Raw genomic sequence first — 8,125 nt, forward strand, 5'->3', positions numbered from 1 at the left:
GTCATATCTTATCAGCTTTGACTGAAATATTGTGGATCTAAAATTTCAGATAGAAATATAAATTGTGTTCAGTACACGTCCTAGAGTCTTATACGCTTATACCTAGTACCTATGCTATAATGGCTCTTATTGAACCAGAACGTGGAAATATACTTTTATAATATTATATTTTTATTTTCGGGCGGAATTTACATGTACCTTTTTTTATCTGAATTTTTTTTCGGGCGGAATTTACATGTACCTTATTTTACCTGTAGTTCATTTTGGGCGGAATTTACATGCGCCCATCTTAAATGTATATTAAATTTATTTTATGATTTTTACTAGATCCGGGAGAGTTTACATGTTTCCATCAGGTAGTATAGGAATAGACTCGGGAGAGTTTACATATTTCCGTTAGGTAGTACAGGAATAAACCTAGATAGTATATAAGTTACCTATCTAATAAGTAATAAGTAATAAATAATAATAAATACATAAAAATAATAAATAAGTATTATATATTTTAGTTGTCTTTCAAACACATATTATTTAATATATATTATATTATATAATTTAACGTTGATAAAAAATAAATTTATTAAGTTAGTAGTTAAGTTTTAAAATTATTATTATCACATCATTATCATTATCATTCGATTTTGATAAATTTTAGGTTTTGAAGTTAAAATAAATATTTAATTTCTAAGTTAGAAAAATATGTTTAATACAGTGAGATATGTAATATAATAAATGGATCCAATATCTACTTCTTCCTCGTTTGAATTTATTTCAAAACATTGTTATTTGTCGTTAAACTATCCGAGGAAGCGATGGCTGAAACTTTTCATTACTACCAAATAATTGAAAATTTAATTTACTTAAGTAAGACATTTATAATATATTCAATACAATCAATTGAAATCGTTTACCAAATAATTTATAAAATAAAATTTCTAACTGTTTATGAATAGCCGAATTAAATTACTAAGTTAACTTATAACCATAATGTCACATAGGTAATTTTAAAATTATTTATACCATAAAAATATTTTAGTATTGTTTTATTTTATACTCTTTTATATCCTGTAACCAGTATAGAATACGTAAATAAATAATTTTATTCATAAAATAGGTGTTATAGGTATTGAGATTACAATCATTTATATTTTGTTGTAATATTAAAAATAAATTAAAATAGATATTTCACTTGATGTCCACGAGAGGGAGGGGGTATATATTAAAATATTAAAAAATTTTTTTACGATTACTCATTTTACCAATATAGAGATTTTATTAACTATTATATATTAATAAATAACAATACGCAGGCGAAGTAATATTATTATGTTGTATTATATTTTACAGTAGAACTCGAATTATCCGAACTAGTTGATGTATATACGTATACTCAACGTAATAAAAATGTTGCCTAAGAGGGATTTGAAAATTTATGGCATCGTCTTTATATATCATAATAATCATTGAGCTCTTTATATCATTAACATTTTCACACCATTCTACGATACGACGGTATTACCTGTTATATACATGAAAAACAATATTAAGTACTCAATGTTTTTGATAAAAATAAATTCAACATACTACATACAACTAAAAAATAATAAATCAGAAAAGAAGCTAAAAAACTGCCTCATTATCAGAATTACTTTTCATATCGTTTGCAATGATTTATAATTAGGTTCCAATTTAACACATTCATTAGGGTTCCGTATATTGCAGCGTTAGCGGTGGCGGTGGTGGTAGCGGTTAATGCAAAATGAATCTGGACACAATTTTACCGCCACCCTGGTGGCATCACTAAGACAAAATAATATCACCAATGCAATGTGTGGCGACTGGCGAGGGCGACCCTTACAATGACCTGTTACTTAGGTATCTGTTACATCTATTCAATGTAAAGGTATACGGATATACCTGATATATTATTTAGATAGTATTATAAAGTTGGAACCTATTTAATTATATTTATTCCATTAGTTTTTTTCTTGAAATTCACAACATTATTTTATATTAGAACATTTTTTTCTTTTTCTTCTGTATTTTATTTTCGAATCAAACATGAAATTCCGCTTATAATAATTTATATAGAAATAACGATCGATCACGGCGGATGGTCGGAGAACGAAGAAAGCCTACACAAATAACCAATGAACGAAAATGTTTTATGAGACAAAGGTCGACGACGGTTTCTCGAAATACAATTTAATTTCACTATAATATTAACTGTACTGTAGTAGAAAAACTTGTTTTTCTAAAATAAGATGGGCGGCGGGCGCTGTTTTTAAACAAACTCTGGCAGCAGCGGTATAAAATAAAATATAATAATAATATTACGTTTCAAAAAGAATTCAGCGGCGTGTGTCTTCGAAGGGTAGTTATATTTACATTTTACAAGAGGGTTTGTGTGTTCACGTTACGATTTCTCTTTCCAATCAATAACAATAATACAACACATAATACAATACTGCGCCACCGGGCTCAAATCACCCGTTGTCGTCTGCAGCTGCTGTTATACCGAGCACACCCTTTTTGGATTATACTACGTGACAGGGGTGGTAAACGCGTACATTGTAGCCTGTCAAACCGGCATACTAGGTATTACATTATGCCGGGGAAGGCAAAATGTAAAATAAAACCGTCGCTGGGACAGAGAGAATTTTGACACCAAGTTGTGTTATGAAAATTATATAATATAGATACAGTAGGGATACTCTACAAATAAAATCACCAAAAGCCTATCAAGTGATAATAATATACTGTAGTCTGTAGTACTTACCTAATATTTACAATGTTTTGAACAAATAATTTTTAGCGGTCATAAACATAATAATAAATAATCTAATGATACACAATATGCAGTTATAAAGTACTATAGCCTACATTACTGATGTTTACAAAAAATACAAACGATTTTGGATTATTAAATAAAATTATAAAATTATAATATTTTAAATGAATAGATTGAACTGCACGTAATTAAATGATTTAATTATATTAAAACGTGTGGATAAAATAATATTACTCTTAAAACTTAAATCGTTTAACAATAATACATGTTGTGTTACAATATTAAGTTTAAAAAAAATCATTATTTTTGATGTTAAATGTAATTTTGTCAAAATTTGAACTTAAAATGCCTGTAAAAATGAACTTTTTTTATACATATATTTTCAAACATTTTGGTAACAGTATGGACAAGGTTGGGCAGTATCTTCGATACAAGTGTCTTCGATACAATTGTATCTTGTATCTGGATACAATTATATGAAATATCGAGTATCTTGTAGCACAATGCATTTTTAGTTAATGTATCCTGTATTTCATAAACTAATTTATGATGCGATACAACATACAATTTTCATTTTATTGTCAAAATAATAATTAATAATAAATAATAATAAATTAACTAATAATCTAGAAATTAATATCTTTATTTTTAATATTGTAGGTTGTTGAAAATAATTTTTCAACCCAGTACCGATAAATCATAAAATATAGTTAAATATGTTATGTATATTGTATATAATAAATATATATATATATTTGTGATACACGTACATTGAATTGGACTTACATCTTTACCTTATAAGATTATCCGTAATTTGAATAATAGAATATGAAAATCATTGGATGAAAATTTTTATAGAAGTTGCTAATATAAACATTTATTAAAAATGTTATGTGCATATAAAACTTTTTAAAGTTGTACTAAAAACAAATTTTTTGAAAATCGATTTTGCGTAAAAATCTCAGAATTTTCTTAGTTGTTTGTTTGTTCATCTGAAGCGTTTGAAATCTATACAATTTTCACTTTTGATCCACTATCGGGCACTATATTCTATAAAGTACAAACACGATTCACTTCCAATCCGAAAAGATGATGTTGAAGAAAATTTTAGCATATATTTATGTAGATAGGTAACTTTTTTACCTACCTATTTCATTAGACGATTTTGTAAGTAATACTACGTTATATTTTATACATGAAAAAAAAATATATTCATTAATTTCTTTTGATATTTTTAGTATGTGAGAAAGGTGTATCGTAATTATTTAACTGTATTAACAGTTATGGAATGAATTTGTATTTCACATTGTGAAAAATGTGAAAAATGTGAACTAATGAACGCACTAATATATTAATAATACCTATTAGCGTTGAATATTCTCGATTATAACCTTATATTTCTTCCCCCCACCCCGCCAAGATGGTACGGCGATAATGACATGTAACTATATGGTATCATTATTTTATATTCTCACTCATTGACCACTTGACACGTTTGCCACTTTTAATTAAATTTATATGGGATAGAAAGATACATAATATAGTATTATTCTGTTAAAATAATAAATTAAACACATTTTAAAATGTTTTAGACATGAAATATGGCGTGTCCTATAACAGAATATTCTAAATAGGTGGGTAATTATTATTTATTATTATTATTATTCATCAATGAGTTATGACCTTCACCTTATACTTTTAAGAGTTATTTTTTTACTTTTAACTTTTTATAGTGTTTTATGCTAATTAAAATAACAACAATTTAAAATTTAATTTGGTCATTTCTTACATTCGAGTAAAAATTGTAGTCTAAATTTCTCTCCTCTCATCTAAATTTAACAATGGGAACTTTTATTCGATAAAATAATTAGTTTGAAATTAGATAGTGCATAAGATTATTTATATCGATATTATCGAAATCATAAAACAATATCCTATAAAAATAATAAAGATAATAGTTTCTTAAAACATTTATCTTTAACAAAATGAAACTGTGTTACAGGATATATAACTATTTCTGTGGTTAAAATACAACCATTGTTCAATATATGTATTTGTGTTTAACATAAAGTGCATATTTTAATAATATATATACATGTATATCATAGACACGTAATTTATTGTGTCATGAACCTAAATAATAATGTGGTAGAGATTCGTTCTTTTTACCTATAGTTTTTATATATAATTTTTAATTTGTGGTTAAGTACAACCAATTAATTTTTATATTACATCTATAATATTAATGCAGTAAAAAAATTTACAACTCGCATATCCAGCACAGGCGAGCCCGTTTTCGACTAAAACCGTACCCTTCCCTTTTCGGTCAATTCACTTTTCGAACAAATTTAATATATGTCGATTCCCTTTTCAACCAAAACAAAAATTTAAAATAATGATATACAATTTTTGTCAAAAATTATTTAGTCCTATATCAATATGAAAACAATGTTAATACAATTTGTAGTAACTTCCAGATGTATACGGTTATATACGTATCAGTAGACAGTGATGGTGACTGGTTAGGCTCGTATTTGTTATAGTGTGTTTATGATGAGCTTGCCGCTTTGTGCGTCGATACTGTATGCCTGCAGTATACATAGTATACAGTGTGATCACGATTTAAGGTAACACTAAATATGTCAGGTGGATGACTTTGTATTGCAATTAGATTTTTGGGAGGTGATAGGGAGTACCTACTTAAATATATATTTTCAAATAAATATCAAATTCTTAACACTATTGGTGTACGCATGCACAATACAACTTAAATTTTTTTAATTGACACTTATATTATTATTTCCAATGGTTATAAATGAAAATTGCATTAAACACGTATTATGCATAAGTCCAAATTTTGACTCACTCTAACTTGGTCAGTTTTATAAATAGAAAAAAACTTTTGATACAAAAAATGTTAAAAAAAAAATAATTTATCCGAATATGTAGAAAAATTATTATGTTTCCATTAAAAAAAAATATAAGTTGTATTGCGCATGCGCACACCAATAGTGTTACAAAATTTGAAATATATTTGAAAATATGTATATAAGTACTCCCTATCACCTCCCGAAAACCAAATTGCAATACAAGGTCATCCACCTGACATATTTAGTGTTACCTTAAATCGTGATTATGCTATAAAGGTATTTTTTACATTTTAAATAATTTTCTATACCTATAATTAATTTTATAACATTTTATGTAACTTATAATTCTAATAATTTTCCATTAGTACTTATAACATTAAGTAAATTATAATATTAATTATAATTAATAATATTTGTTATTATTTAACAACAATTTTATACCCATTAGTTTATTTTTTATATATAGGTATATTAAGATTATTGACAAAAATTGTATATTATTTTTTTATTTTTTTATGTAATATTATAAATATTGTGACATATTATCTACACAAAAAAATAATATTAATATATACTATATAGATATTCTTATATTTTAAATTTATTATATAAATGTTTATTTTGGTCGAAAAGGGAATCGATCTATTTTAAATTTGGCCGAAAAGGGAAGGGAACGTTTTTTGTCGAAAACGGCCATGCCCCCCAGCACATAGGTATAATATAATAATTGCACGCTTACTATTATTTGTGCGCACTTACCATAAACGTTAATTTACTTTTAATGTTTGTATAGTTGTATCCTCAAAAAAACTACTTTGGAGAAGTAAAAAAGGCTTCCTGTGCGTAAGTTGAAGAGATTGGGAGAAAAGATAGAACTTTGGTGTTAATAAAGATGTGAAATCAATTTCAAAGTTCTGTACCAAAATGGGCCATGGTTGAAAAAATAGAATTTAAAAAAAAAAAATTTAAGAATTTAGAAAATAGAACTGTACAAACATTGAAAAAAAATATTAGCACAGATGTAAAATATTATTTTCTGTATGAGTAACAAGTTTAACCGACTACAGCTAAAAAGTATGAAATAAAAATTATGTGTTGAACGTTAACAGATTATAATATGGGTATACTTTATCGAGTATTTCAGCAACAAACATTTACGGGTTCTCATGCTAAAAATGTGGGGAGTTGCTAAGCAACTACCTACTTCATTTCTATTGGTCACTTGGCACCCTTAATTTAAATTATACATATTGTCTTTTGTTTAGTAAACATATTTTATAAGTAATATTTATCAGAACTTAAATCACTTAAAAATATATTCTTTCTTATATTATCATAATTAAGAGGACGTTATACTCGTACGTGTTGACTCCGTCTTACAAGTGTGTAATATAGAAAATTATACACTCAACAGAACACGTTACAGATCACGTAGTAAAAATCTTATGAGGTTGTCCCAATAATACTCTTACCTTTAAATTTTATAAGAGGTCAATTCACTCAAATTTTAGATTCTGAGCGGAGCATTGAATGTATTGATTTTAGTATTTTACCATGATGTGTGTTTTTATTTTTATTTTTATTTTTTGTGTCTGTCATCACGTTTTGGGACAGTAAAAGTGCTTCGATTTTCGACTTCAGTACCTCGTTCGATGAGAAAGTGAATCTAGTTGGTACTTTAGACCCCCCAAAATTCTCAGTATTTTTCTAAATAATCGGAATAAACAATCTAAAAATTAAGAGAAAAACAGGAAATTTTAGTTTTCGACTTAATCGATTTTGGTTTTTGATGTAACTTTAAACAAATGACCATAGATACATGAAATTTTCACTGAATGTTTATATACATTATATATACATATATATGCATTATATATTTATACATATATATGCATTATATATTTATATACATTATTTTAGGTACAAAACTACAAAAATATTATTGAATAAGTATTCAGTGTTGGGAAAGTTCCTTTTAAAATGGAACTCGTTCCCGTTCCTCGTTCTTGTCGCCAAAAAAAGATTAGTTATTATTACTTAAATAGATTTAAGTGGTGGTCAATGATATTTTTTCGAATAATTCTTAAGTCAAAAATAATCAGTTAACTGTTAAATTACTCCTTTCAAAGGTGTACCGATTTTTAACAAAAATCGTTTGTTTTAGGTTTATTCGTTATAATTAAAAAATTGTATAGCGTAGACTTGAAACTTTCCCCAGTAAAAAGTTTATAATTTTGACTAAAAATGCACTCCTTCACTCAGAATTGTTTATTATTTAATAATCGATATAAAATATAAATATATAATATTATGAAGTATGCACTGTCTATACACTATTTAAATATAAATTCTCAATATAAATATTCAAACAAATAGCAACAAACAACGTACAAAAGTACAAAACTAGAAACACACGGTCGGACAATAATTTCAAATTTTAATTTCGTTTAAATTAAAACGACTC

This window comes from Diuraphis noxia, unplaced genomic scaffold (genome assembly GCF_037042655.1).
Source record: "Diuraphis noxia isolate RWA-SAM2 unplaced genomic scaffold, SU_Dnox_SAM2 contig0003, whole genome shotgun sequence".
NCBI classification, from domain to species: Eukaryota; Metazoa; Arthropoda; class Insecta; order Hemiptera; family Aphididae; genus Diuraphis; species Diuraphis noxia.